The sequence below is a fragment of the Protopterus annectens genome, chromosome 1.part0, assembly GCF_019279795.1.
Source record: "Protopterus annectens isolate FY-2018-M chromosome 1.part0, PAN1.0, whole genome shotgun sequence".
NCBI classification, from domain to species: Eukaryota; Metazoa; Chordata; order Ceratodontiformes; family Protopteridae; genus Protopterus; species Protopterus annectens.
In genome coordinates this window covers 1,341,655,420-1,341,670,428 of record NC_056725.1, presented here as the reverse complement: position 1 = coordinate 1,341,670,428, position 15,009 = coordinate 1,341,655,420, and the positions used below count along the sequence as shown (strand labels likewise).

At 43.0% G+C, this 15,009-nt stretch overlaps 1 protein-coding gene across 3 annotated transcripts in view; it reads left to right on the top strand.

Annotated features, from left to right (window-relative positions):
• The window catches only part of CDK19 (cyclin dependent kinase 19), a 1,741,514-nt gene that overhangs the window by 958,880 nt on the left and 767,625 nt on the right, over positions 1 to 15,009 (top strand). The gene's annotated exons all lie outside the window — the stretch shown is intronic.

The window sequence follows — 15,009 nt, the reverse complement described above, 5'->3', positions numbered from 1 at the left end:
CTGGTCATCTATTTGGAATTTAAAAGCACCAAAAAGTCTGAACTATGTAGATAAGCTTGGAGTAAAATTAATCGTATTATTTTAATCAGGCCTTAAACAGTCCTTTTGCCAGCAGGTGTATTGTGGTGTAGGAAGGCATATGGGAAGAGAAGCGTATTTTTAACATGTTCTTGTGAGTGCATGCATGTAGAGTGCAAGTAATAAGCCATAACTGTCTTTCTCCAGTCCTTCACCTTTACTTAAACGAAGATGTTTTTTTTTTTTCAGTGTTTGTTTATACCAGAGTCTGTTAATCTCCATTAAAGAGGTTGTGATTTTCTTTTGAGAGTATCTTAAAAGCTAAGTAATAGCATTCAGGTAGTTGAACTATATGAAACAGTTACCGTGTGGAAGATGATTGCTTAGGGTGTGGTTCAACTGTGTTACGGATGCCACTGTGACAGAAATAAAATTAGCTGTCTAAAGGTATGAAAGTACAGTAGGTTATGACATTCATGATAATCATGAGTATCATTATTGCAGGGCCCTGATGAAATGACTAGTATTAGATGGAAGACATCAGATTTTTGGTCAGGTATGGAGAGCATCCTGATATCCCTAAGAGGGTATAAGTTCATAGGTGCATATCTTGGTTACTAGGCATGCAGTACAGAAGACCATAAAGGAGCCCGGCCCAATTCCCAGTTGCCCCAAAGAACTATCTGGTTAAGTTACTTGCGCAAGGTCAGACAGTAACCAAGTGAAGGCTGAGGGATTCAAACCCTGTACTATAGGAAGCGGCTAGTTAACAGTGCCTACTGTTAATCCTCAGCACTAACTGGAATGTTTGCCCTCCATGCCAAGCAGATGCCAGATATAAATCCACCATTAAAGGACAGTGCAGCCAACGTCACCTTCTGTTATCTTTTTTTTTTTATTGAAAGTGAGCAGTTGCCTGTATCACTCTGTCACTTTCTTTGACTGTTCTCAGAGGATAGTAAGCACCGTTTTTATTCTCCAAGTATTAAAAGTTTCTTGAGTTTGCTAGATGTCACTGGTGATTTGTATACAGTTTATTGTGTTTATTATTGATGTGTGATAACTTTTCCCAGGAAAAGTAAATCGGTATCAGTTCTTGGGATGCCAGATTTCTCTGATTTACTATTTCTGTAGGATGTTGGGACATGAGAACATTGTGCACATATGAATAAGAAGACACAGCTCCATTAGATAAAATTCTGACTATGATCCAGGTAACTTGATTTTGATTACCAGCTTGGAGGCTTGCTGAAGCTGGCAGGGGAAAGGGAGGGAACGGTGATGGATTACCTTTCTTCAGGGGAAGGTATTTGATGCATATCTGGGGAGCTTGGATGCATGACAGTGTTCCTTGTAGTGACTGGAGACAACATGGGGGGCACTGAGTTTTGGGGGGGGGGCAATCTCGAGGTATTGCATCTCTTACAGAAGTGAGCAACGTGACCTCAAAAAAACCTGTTGCACACTAAACCCCGATATGGCTTACTTGGGTGTGTATAATGAGGTTAAGGATTAAGAATAGAAAACCTAGTGCTAAGCTGTCACATGAGAGGAACAAGTGGACCAGTAGGCTCTTATCTGTATGGAAAATGAATGGGTTGACAGAGTAAAGCAAAGGGGTGAGACTTGATGGTAACAAGGGGATGAGAAAAAAACCCAAAGGAGTTTTGAATAAGAAAACGTTACAAAGATGAGCCAGAAATGTCAGGGATTTTATTAAGCAATGTGAATTTTTGGCACAAGTTAAGGAGCATCTACTCTTACCTCAGTGGAAGAACATTCTTAAAAAAAATAATTAGACCTTCTTGTCTTTCCTACCAGAAACGGAAAAGTAACAAATCTTTGAAATACCACAAAAATCAGTCAGTTTCAAAATACAAGAAAGTTGCATTCTGAAGGAAATAGTTTTAGCAACCTGGTACAGATTTCAGAGGCCTCAGTGAGAACTGGTGATCATGGCCAGAGCTGCTTCTCCTTCAAGTTATTGTGCACCTCTCCACACTTAAGAATTTTTGCCTTCTGCTTTTATTGCTGTAACTGCTACTCCTGTTATTTCTTAGGAAAAGTGTAGTGAAAATTTGATTGCTGAAAAAGCACCAGTAGAAGCTAAATGTGTAGCTGCACTGATTCCAGAATTTCAAGCCTCTAACTTCAAATTTCTTGTTGTGGGAAAAGTTGCACTCCAGCCATGCCTGTTTCTGTGTGTAAGCAGTATGTGTTCATCAGGATGTTTCGGGCTTTGTGGTGGAGACTCCATAACTTCCTGCCCTTGCTGTCAAAACTAAATTACTGAACGTTGTTCTGGGGCCATCTGGTGGTTGATAATTACTCTGCAGGCCATTTTTTGACAACCCCACTGTTCATTGAGAAACAATGGAGCAGCATGACTAGACATCCGATAAGCAAATGCCAAACAAACAAACAGATTTCTGCCCATTTCTGCTTGTCAAAATTTTGAAAAGGAGTGTTATGATTCATTCCATTTTTCAACCTTGACTGTATCTGCTTTTTAAAAATGGGGGATAAAACCAAACTTCCATTTACCCCAGCAAAATGTTCTCCAGACTCCTGTATGGGAGTACGACATAGTTTTATACTGACCACATTCAGTTCACACCCAGATTGATATAATTGACAAGGATTTGTCTTCCTCAAGTTCTACACGAGGGAATGTTACCTTTTGGGGAATACTTAAATCTCATGGAAGGAACATTTTAAACTGGGGGGTAGGAAGATGTCCCCTGCCAAAAGATGATGTATTAAACTGTTAGTCATTGAACGGCCTTGGTCTTCCACTGTTTCTCAGTCATGAATGTCTTTGAGACTATCCAGTATTGAAAGTTTGAAGTGAGCAGTTGCCTTTACCCACAGTTGGGTGAGGAGATGGCTGTGCTGGGTTCAAGAGATGCATCAGCATTTGTATTTAAAAAAAAATCCATTGTCATTCCTGTCAAGGTTGTTGTATATTCAAGTGCAGTGCCAGGCCTGAATACCCTATTAAATGTTAGGTAAAGTGAATTCTTGGGTAAGTTTGGGAAGCAGGTAAACACTGGCCACCTTGGGCATTGGGACCATCAGTTTACCAAATGAGTATTGTGCAGCACCAGAAGAATATTTTTAGTCAAAGGTAGTTGGCTAGAACATTGTTAATGCTGCTGTCAGAGGAAAATAAAGTTATAGATTATATTTTCTTGTTGCAAGAAAAAAAAAAGCAGACAAGCATGGTAGTTTCAATTCAGTTCTGTAGATGTTTGCTCCAGTGATATTGACAAAGGGTATCTGCTTAGGAGAAATGCCTGGCCACGTATCCAACCTCTTTCATTTAGTATTGAAGGGTCGGTGTTCTCTTAAGCAAAAACAATGTTTGTGCCTCCTCCTTAAGAGGTGAAGAAGCTAAAGAGAAAGGAAAAGCTGCACATCATTTAAGCAATTCTGTTTGACATTTATGTACTCATGGAACTACCCTAATAAGGCTTAACCTTTTTAAAGAATAAAGACCAAGTATGAATAAAGGAAGTAGAGCAGGCAGCTGTAGAATCAGCATCAAGTTTGGAGAAAGAAAAAAAAGGCAAAGCTAGACAGCCATAGGGGACAGAGCCATTGTTGTAGCAGTTAGCTAATGTTCTGTCTAAACTCACTTCCACCATCATCCTACTTCATGAGGAGAAAAACAGTCTTACCACACTGCAGTGGTTTTGCCTAACCTCAGACAGATGAGGTAGTAGCCACCAGTTACATGGCAGAGTTTGTTCAGTTTTTTTCTGCTAGAAAGCATCCTTTCTCTACTAAAGGACCAGCTCTTATTTTAAGAACCTTCCTTAATGTGTTCATAGTACAGTATTTCTTCTCCACCAATGATAATTTGGCATTTTTTGACAGAATCCTGTATTTTGTTAATGTCTGTGCTCCCAGCTAATAATCACCCTCATCTAACAGGTTATCAGTATAAATGCACTTATCCCTGAAACCTACCAGTTCTTCTTGTTGCTTTTGTAGTTAGTCTTATGCTGTGATACTGTTGGTAAAGTCCTTCTTTCATTGTGTAGCCATTGCAGTAAATCTGTCTGTTAGATTATCGGCTAAGGTTCACACTGACATTGTTTGTACTGTGTTGAGGAAGAACACGATGTTAACCTCCGCTAGTGTCAGAAGTTAAGCTAGGTTGCTTTATGCCAGAAGAAAGGAAAAGCTGCTTGCCTACTTTGCAGATAGCCTGGCGTTTGAGGAATATTTGTGTAAAGACCAGGCATAAATCAGAATGTCTTGGGTACATGAACTGACTGCCTAGTATTTACCTAAGTGTAACAAATAACCAGAGATCAGAATCAAATCAGACCTTAACCATTATGCCAGTCCTTCAAAATAAGTTCAAGCATTCAGAAGCTTTGTCCAGGCTTCAATTCTTCTAGGTACATTTTTGATAGGCCAGCAATTTAGTTCCCTGTGATGTGGTTTTACTTATTACAGAAATACCTTCTTAACATCAAAGATTTTTCCTATCACATCCATCTGGAAACCTACTCATATGCTGTTTGCAGACTAACCACAACAACCTTAGATGTAGCAATTAAAACTCATTTTGCAGTTTCAAGTAATTTATGTATTCAGAACTGTTTAGCAAACTCACTAAAGAAAAATATAATGGTGTCAAATGAGTGGATGTTGGACAGTGCAACCCTTTTGGACCCTCCTATAGCAATGAGCCTACAAGATTATGGATTTGTTTGTTTCCTAAATGAATCGCTAGATCATAAGTACTTTCTCAGTCAAATGGAAACTTGGGCTGTTTATGTACCTTCCATCTTGATATGTCTTATCACAAAGAATGCTCCCTCATGCAGGATTTTAAGGTGAAAGGGAGCAAACTCACAGCTGCAAGGCTGCCTTGGAGAAGTGGTGTTTACCCACGTAACACAAATGACAGTAAAATGAGCCAGTAGCTTTTCCACTTCACTGTAGGGTTCACATCAACTGGAGTATTTGTTAGTTGCATAAGGTCTCAAGAGCCTGGAAGGTATAGGGCTGATACGAAACAGCCACTTGTTTTTACTTGGCCTTCTGCTTATTCTCAATGACACAAGAAGACTAGCCACTGAGTCATAGTTGTGTAAATGAACCAAGTTGTCTCCCTGATGTGAAAATAAGAAGACCCTCATCTCCAGTTTCATACCTCAAATCCTACAGTATCTCTTGGACCTGCTTAAATAAGATCTGGTCTCATCTTCCATAAAGTTGCATCTGTTAGTCATTTCTACATGCATCTCACTGGACCTGTTGATGCTTAAGGAGGCCCTCCATCTTTAACTGTTTAGGTACCCAGTTTGGACATTCTAGTACCTTAACTTTGTCTTAGAGAAACTGACCCCGTCATCCTTTGAACTGTCCAGCACAGATGAACTGTAATAATCATTCTGAAAGACTTATTTTGTAGAAACTGTCAGTCAGAAATATTTCTGAACTACTTTCCCATATGTCCGGGGAATGTTATATTTGCTTTTGTAGAGATAGTGTGTCCTTGAATACAAACAATTTCTTTCATTTCCAGCACCCACATAGTTTTTGACTACACCTTAATCCAGACTATCAGTTTTATACCCAAAACAGGGCAAAAAATTAGGGAGTGAATCTTGTACATCATGGACTTGTACAGGTGACTGAGGTGTTAATAGCAAGGACACAGGACTGTGGACAGATGGACCACTTGATGTCCTTCAAGGATGCATCTGCAGTCCTAACATATGGGTTGTCCTGCCTCAGGCAGCCCTTCGGTCGGCCGGATTCCAAAGTCTGGGTCTGGCCTCGGCTGATGTCGCACTTCACCCGACGTCACAGCTGCTGGGGTATAAAGGCATCAGCCGATGCCATTTTCCTCAGTCTTTCTTGCCGCGTGGTGCCCGAAGCAGAAGCTGTTCGCAAGTGCCGGTCGGTCAGATCCAGAGATTCCTACTACCGAAGACTTCTAAAAAGCTAAGTACCCCGTTGGGGACTCTTTCTTGCCTCAGCCGATGTCAGACAAAGTAAATAATTGTTTAACTTGTGGGAAACAAATACCTCATAAGGATTTCCACTCTTACTGCCTTCCTTGCTTAGGCCCAGACCATGACGTATCAGCTTGTCTAGCCTGTGCTTCCTTCAACCGACGGATGCTTAGACGTCGGTCGGAGTTTGCAGAGGAGTATTTTTGGTCCCGCTTTTGCATACAAAATGCCGTCGGAGACTCCGACTACACAATTAGCTAAAAAGCGCAAGGAAAAGGACCGACACTCGCGGTCCGCGGTTTCGGCTGAAACCACGGTTAGGCCAACCGCGAGTGTCTCGGTTTTGGCTGAAACCGTGTCCTCGGTTCTTCCTTCGGCCGAAAGCATGCCTCCGATAGCCGAGTCCTCACAGAGCATGGCTGAATCTGCTACCGAATTTACTGCTACAGAAGCAGGCACCCAGGATTTGTCGGACACTATTCCTTTAGACATATCTACCCCTGCACGTGGGGCTGCTAGACCCCCTGCTTCTATGTCTATCAAGGCTTTTTCCAGGGCTAAAGCAGCTAAATTTTCTAAGGCCTTACCTGCTAAAACTCCCTCACACAGGCCTACCTCTAGTTCCCAAATACTCAGCCTGGCTGAGGATCTCATTTCTTTGATCAGGGGATCCCAACCTCACCCAGACAGGGCCTCTCAGCCTCCTCCAGATAAGAGGCCTAGGACTGAACCCCCGGAACCTGTCTCTACAGACTATTCCTCGGATGACTCAGACATTTCAGACCATCAGGAAGGCCCATATTCTCCTTATGAGGATTCTGATGCAGAAGACTCCATTCCTTCTGCTTCTCCTCCTGAAGAATTTTCTTTTGGGGAAACCTTACATGCTATGAGGGAACACTTCCAATGGCAGGGCCAGGATTTTTCAGATTCAAGGAAAAGGCTAAGGACTTTTTTACACTTACCACAGCATAGGCCTTTAGCCATTCCTCCAGTACTAACAGTTGTTGATGATGCATATAATGATGCCTGTACTGCCCTGATTCTCTTCCTCCGGCCCCTGCCAAGCCTGACAGATATTACAGGGTCCCGGACACACACTACCATTTGTATAAGGCTCCTGTTGCAGACCCTGAAACCATTTCACAGGGCCCTAAAGGTGTGGCAGCTGCCTCTGCCAAAACCCTCTTCCCTCTGAAAGGGAATCTAGAGCATTAGAGATGGGGTAAAAGGTTTATACTTCTGCTACTCTTTCGGCCAGGGCCTTAAACTGTCAATTTCACATGATTCAGTACCAGGAATTTTTGTTAGACCAGCTAAATAAAAAACTGTCCTCTCCTGAACCTATAGACCGCAAGTCCCTTCAGGATTTGGTACATAACTCTCAGCAGGTCAGTAATCATTTCTTAAAATGTGGCTATGATGCACTGGAGGCTTCCTTTAGATCAGCTATGACTGGAACAGTGATTCGAAGACATGCCTGGTTAAAAGAACAATCCTTGCCAGACCATGTTAAGTCAAAACTCCTAGATGCTCCCATGGAGAAACAAAGTTTGTTTGGCTTCCCTGCACAGGAGGTTCTAAAGAAGGTGGAAGAAAAAGCAAAATCTGTCCAAACAGTCAAGGATTTCTTACAGGTCCAACCTCTGAGGTTTAGCAGAAATTGGCCTTCGAAGAATTGGTCCTTTCCAGACAACTCCAGAGCACAGAGAGGCAGAAATAGACGCCCAAGAGGCAGAGGTCAATCTAGGGGTGCCTACAGGGGACGTCAGTGGCAACCTACCAACCAGAGAAGTACTGCCACAGATTCAACTACAACCACTTCCACAGGGCAGACACAATGACTTGGCTCTGCTTCCACCTACCAGGGAACAACTGGATGCACCCTTGGGCGGAAAGCTAGCCTTATTTTCCGACAACTGGCATTACATTACAGGAGACAAATGGACTTTACAAACAATAGACAAGGGCTACAGGTTTCACTTCCACACTCTACCAAAAAAGAGAGGAATGCCAAACCTACCACCAAGCCAAAAAACAGACGCTCTAAGACAAATCAACAACTTACTAAGGATGAGAGCTATAGAAAAGGTACCGCCTATGGAACAAGGCCAAGGATTTTACTCCAGGCTTTTCCTTGTACCAAGAAAAGAAAATCAATGGAGACCTATTCTCGACTTGTCCGCACTGAACACATACCTCATTGTTCCAAAATTCAAAATGCTGACCCTCCAGCAACTTCTTCCCATGCTGGGCAAGGAGTCTTGGCTGGTGACTCTAGATCTCAAGGAGGCATACCTGCACGTCCCTATACGACCAGATTGCAGAAGACACCTCAGATTTCTTGCAGGATCAGAGCATTATGAATTCTCAGCATTGCCCTTTGGCTTATCTACTGCGCCCAGAGTATTCACAAAATGCCTGGCATCAGTAATTGCTCATTGCAGGCTTCATGTAATTCAAATTTACCCATACCTGGACGACTGCCTAATACAAGCGGACAACAAGGCAAAATTAACAAAAGATTTGGAAAATGTCATACAACTGTTGCAAGCCTTGGGATACACAGTCAACATGCAAAAGTCAAGACTAGTACCATCCCAAAGGATAACATTCTTGGGTGCAGAACTGGATACATCAACTCAGATGGCTTTTCTCACAGAAGAAAAACAAAAGCAACTACCAGTCTACTTCATGACATTAACAACACAAACTCAGCTCACTGCAAGGAAAGTCCTGCAAGCCCTGGGTTACATGGCATCCTGCATAATATTGATTCCATGCCAGGCTGCATATGAGAAAGTTGCAATGGTACCTAAGGAATGTATGGTCTCAACACAAGCACAGTCTAGAAGCCCAGATTCCAATAATTCCATGCCTGAAGCAAGAATTCCTGTGGTGGGCTCAGGCCTGTCAGTTGAACAGAGGATTGCCTTTCCACAAACCTCATCCAAGCCAGACCATCACCACAGATGCCTCAGACCTAGGCTGGGGGGCACACATGGTGGACAAGTGTATACAAGGCCTATGGACCCAAGACCAGCTGAATCTACACATAAATCTAAAGGAGATGCTGGCAGTGAAACATGCGATCCAGACATTCAGACCACTCCTTCAACAAGGTCATCTGCTGATAAGGACAGACAATACCACAGTCATGTGGTACATCAACAAACAGGGAGGTACACACTCATATCCTCTATGCCGGATGGCAATGGACCTGTGGAATGTGGCCCTGAATCTCAACATTCAACTTCAGGCCAGATTTGTACCAGGAAAAGAAAATTCATTAGCAGACACCTTAAGCAGAACTACCACGGATGCTCACGAATGGATGCTGCATCCAGATATCTTCAAAGCCATAACAAAGAAATGGGGACTACCGGAGATAGACCTGTTCGCCTCCCCACACAACCACCAATTGAAGAAATTCTGCACAAGAGCATACCACCCACTTGCTTGGAGGGTGGACTCCCTTTCCTTCAGCTGGAAAAACCTGACAGCATATGCATTCCCACCTCTTCCTTTGATGTACAAAGTCCTACTGAAGATCAGAGAGGATCAGCCAAGGGTAATCCTGATAGCTCCAGACTGGCCAAGGCAACATTGGTACCCGCTACTGAGAAGCATGTCTCGGACACACGCATGGCCTCTACCTCTATCTCCATTACTTCTAACACAGAACAACTACAAGATCCTACATCCAAACTTGAAAACACTGCAGCTAGCTGCTTGAAATATTGCATAAAACAAAATAACCCAGATTTATCTCAGAGGGTTAAGGACATTATCCTGGAGGCACGCAGACCCTCCACAAAGAAAACTTATTCAGCCAAGTGGAAAAGATACCTCATTTGGAGTACAGCAAAGGGAGAAAATGTCTCATTGGCAAACATAGCACACATCCTGGAATACTTAGCAGAACTGTTCCACAATGGCCTGTCCTACTCCTCCATTAAGATTCATGCATCAGCAATTTCAGCAGAATACAACATGGATCTTCCTGTCTTCTCTCATCCTCTACTCAGGCAGTTCTTGAGAGGAATCAAAAATGTAAAACCTCCAAGGAAACCACCTTTACCTACATGGGATCTCAACTTTGTGCTGGAAAAGTTAACACTTCGGCCTTTTGAACCAGCAGCAACAGCAGAATTACAGTTCTTGTCTTGGAAAACTGCTTTCCTGCTAGCAATCACTTCAGCAAGAAGGGTATCTGAGTTACAGGCATTAATGGCAGTACAACCCTTCCTTATCTTCCATCAGGATAGAGTCTCTCTGAGAACTAACCCTACCTTTATGCCAAAAGTGGTCTCCAGAGTATCATTGAACCAAGCGATTCATTTACCTACATTCTTCCCCAACCCACAGAACAGGGGGAAAAGACTGCTACATACCTTGGATGTGCACAAACAATTACGCTACTATCTGGACAGAACTAAGACCAACAGAAAAACTGACCAGCTTCTGGTAGCATATGCAACAGGAATGCAAGGAAAAGCAATTTCAAAACAGACAATCTCAAAATGGATAGGAAATTGCATTCGATTTTGTTGCTCTTTTCATGGAAAGACAACTCCTGAAAATATCAGACCTCATTCCACAAGAGCTACAGCCACCACTACAGCTTTCCTACGAGGAGTGGCTACCAAAGACATTTTAGAAGCTGCTACTTGGAGCTCCGTGCATACATTTGCCAAGCATTATAATCTTCCCTTATACTCTAGATCCCGAGCAGGTTTTGCAACTGCTGTTTTACAAGGGATCTTAACTACACCATCTTTATCTTAGTGCCTCCTCCCCCAGTTTGGCTATGGTATTCTACCCATATGTTAGGACTGCAGATGCATCCTTGAAGGACATAGTACAGTTTTGTACCTACCATAAATGTAGATGTCCGATAGGTATGCATCTGCAGTCAGGATTACCCACCCTCCTTCCCCTCTGTGGTATTCCTAGGGTATCTACCCCTCTTTTAGCTAGCTGGGGGAATCTATTATGGTGTATTTGTTTGTATATATATATATATATATGTATATTGTTTGCTCTCTACTGTTTGGAATTATTTGCATTTATCCAAATTTAGCCTTCCTAGAGGGCACCTGGCATCTGGGGCAAGAAACACTGAGGAAAATGGCGTCGGCTGATGCCTTTATACCCCAGCAGCTGTGACGTCGGGTGAAGTGCGACATCAGCCGAGGCCAGACCCAGTCTTTGGAATCCGACCGAAGGGCTGCCTGAGGCAGGACAACCCATATGTTAGGACTGCAGATGCATACCTATCGGACATCTACATTTATGGTAGGTACAAAACTGTACTTTTACTTTTTATGATATGACTGTCAAGAAGGGTCAGCCAGTAATTGCATTCTTTCCAAATGCCTGGTAAATTATAATTTTTTATTATAACTGGTATGGTAGAACTTTCACTGGGGTGGTCAGAGCATCGAGGCAGCTTCCATCATCAGGAATGTTTCCACCCAAAGTATTTACAGAGCTGGCATTTGGACTTCCTTGCATGTTCTTTCTGATCATAACTGTTTGGTTGCCCAGTATGGATTTGGGGTAGGTGCAGTGCTATAAAGCATGATGTACATGTTGGTCCTTGACATGGTGATATACTGCTTTCTTTAGTTGTCTGTTTCAGTGCAGCACCTGTATCTTCAATTTGGTGTGCTGGGTGTATTTTTTAGTGCATTATGTTTTGAGTAGGAATAATGAAATTTATTGGTAACTTACGGTGGCCCAGAGTCCAGTTCTCTTCAGAAGATGATAAGGTAAGGGGTACACTCCCCGTTACAGCTAGGTTTCTGACTGACATTTGTAGTGGGGGGGGGGTGGCTACTGAACTACTCTCCATATTTGGTCTAAAGACTGATGTCTACATGCAGTTAATACCATTTATTTTATGAACGTCTAGTAATATGATTGTGTCATTCAAATGTCTGCAGTTGTGGTGAATGTCCTCAGATGGGTGGGTGTAATGTACTGTTTTTTTTTTTTTTTTGCCTGTTGCTTTAGTGAAGATTTCCTTTCAACCCAGCACCTCAGGTCAGGCCTAGCTTGGTTAACATACATTGATACAACTAATCAGGCCCATTTATAAATTTAGTTTTACTAGCTGTTCAGTAAAGATCCTTAATTTCTTAGCTCCAGATACTCCAATGGGAAGGAAATGTTCATATTTTAGGATGTTGCCTACTAGATATTAATAACAACATTGGCCATTATTTTTCATGTCATCCTGATATTGAGAATAACATTGGTCAGTGTTTTAGCTGTCATCCTGGTAGAATCACAAAGTCCTGTTTTATGTAGAAAGGGAGGAAAAGCATTGCTGACACCTACTGCGGTTTTCTTTTTTGTTGGTATATTTTTTGCTTTTGGCCAAAGGAGCCATGGCTGGTGCTGCTAAAGCATCAGGCAAGCCGCTGCCTTTCCAAAGGTGTTTGCCCACATGTGTATTGTATGCTGGTGGTGGCTGGTGTTGCAAAATGACAGCTAGACTGTCCCTGTTTGCCTGGCTAGCCCTGCCAAAGGCTTATTTTTCCTCCATGGAATTCAACTGAGTGCCTTCTTCACATTAATTTCTTGGAGTTGAGAGTTGTTTTTACTGCAGACTCAAAACACTCACCAAGCTTTACATATATTGAAGTTGAACTGACAGGCATTAGTGTGCTGTCTGGTAAGCAAGGTTTGTTTGCTTATGTTCCTTCTTCACAGAGGACAGTTTTTGTCTGGGGGTGGGATCTCCAGTGGCCACATTTTTTGAGTGAAGGCTGCATTCTAATGGACACCAGAAGCTGCAGCTTGAAGCATTTTCTGGAACTCAGAGTAGCGCAGAAGTGTGTTCATTTGATCTTTCATAAATTAGGTTCATAGATTAGTACTAGGCTAACTGCCTTTGTGGGCCATTTTGTCTAGCCAGTGTCCCCATGTAAGAATCAAACCCTCCAACTTGTATTTGTACGGTAAACACCATAACCACTATGCCAACCTCAAAATGGGTTATTCCATAAGTTGACTTTATCAAGAGGGATGCCATGTTACTGCAAATTCTGTTTCCTTCAGCAAGGAAATGGTACATGAACAGTAGACCTTAAGTTATGAGGGAAAGTTATTGTACTCTCTTCATTAATTCTTTTCTTTGTTTGACTTCTTGTGAAGTCATTTTTGAAGGGTCAGGGCTTATCTTTGTCTCCCTTTGGTGACACAGGTGAACCTTTTTCAGGCCTTGTCAACCTCACTTTTCTCAGCAGTGGTTCTGGCCTTGAGCATTGGTGCTCCCCTACTATGGAAGAGCTGCTATCCATGCACTACCAGACTATAACTCATTCAACACCTTTTGGCCCCAGAACTCAGACAAAAGCTCCAAAGGCAGTGGTGTTCCATATTCATAAAGGATGCATACACCTCCAGACTGGTACCCCAACATAACGCATCAGAGATACTTCAGGTGCAGTTAACATTGGGTAAGACAGCGATTCAGGTCATAGCCTGCTGTGAGTCCCCAACCATGTCCCAAGACTCACACTCCATGTTCCTAAGCACCCTGGAGAATATTAGGGTCCAACCTAACACTCTCATACTGGGCGACTTCAACTACCACTCCATTAACCGGGAAAAATACTCGTACCAATACACTTGCCCAACATTTCCTGGAATTCATTAATTCCAATACCCTGGACCAGCTCATTCTTACCCACACTAGAGGTAGCAACATCCTTGACCTGGTCATTACTAACATGGGAGACCATTGCTCTACACCAATAGTCATCTCCTCCCTGGTTAGATCTGACCACAAACTAATCACCTTGGAAATCCGCATCCCTACCACCACCACCACCCCCCCCCCACCCCGCAAAGGTAACCACCATGGAAAACTTCTCCAAAGCTAACTTCGGGCTTCTAAAAACAGAGGTGGCTAACTTCACGGCACCATGCAAATGGAGAATAGTTGCATGACTGACTAATCATTCACCAATGCACTGTATGAACACATACACAAATGCATGGATCTCGCCATACCCAATAGAACCAAGATGCTCTCCTCCAAAAAAAGGAAGCTAATGGTTGTGGTCCTTTGCCATAAACAAACTCCACAACAGAAGGAAGAAACTGATGTGGAATAAGGTGACCTCCCAAGACCCGTGTGACCTGTTTAATCACAGCTTCACCTCAGGCTTTGTCCCTGCTGAATGGCACACTGCTACAGTCATCCCTCTCCACAAAGGAGTAGCAGTTACAGACCCTGGGAGCTATTGCCCCATTAGCCCGACGAGTCTGATATGCAAAGCTATGGAACGCATCATCAGGGACCTAATAAACAAGGATATAGGGAATCTCCAAACTCTGGATCCCACACAGTTTAGTTTTGTGAAGGGTAGTTCATGCCTGCTCAACCTGGTCAATGACTTTGGCAGTCACCAGAGCTGTGGATGAAGACAAGGTGGTTCATACAGCCTACCTTGATCTGGCCAAGGCCTTTGATACCATTTCCCACTCAGGAATCATAGAAAAACTCACTAAGCTAGGCATCAACCCCTATATCACTTGGTGGGTACAAACTGGCTCACAGATAGAACCCACAGTGTGAAAGTAGCTGACTCCAAGTCAGACTGCCGAGCAGTCATGAGCGGAGTCCCACAGGGTTCGGTCCTGAGTCCTTTTCCTGTTTGGTATCTACTTCTCTGAAGTCCAGGCCAACACAAAGGGATTCTAGTTGACACAGCTCGCAGACAATTGCAAGTTGGGAGCTATTATTAACTCCCCAAGTGATGTTGATACCCTGCAGAAAGGCCTCACTGAGACCAATGACTGGTGTCAGAACCATGGCATTAAGCTCAATGCCAAAAAAAGTGTAGTCATCCCCTTTAAGAAAAACTCAGTTCCCATGAATTACCACATCGATGGTAGTCCACTGAACACAGAAGGTGTTATAAGAGATCTGGGAACACAGGTTGACAGCAACCTCTCTTTTGACCACCACATTGTCACTGTGGTCAGAAAGTCCTTC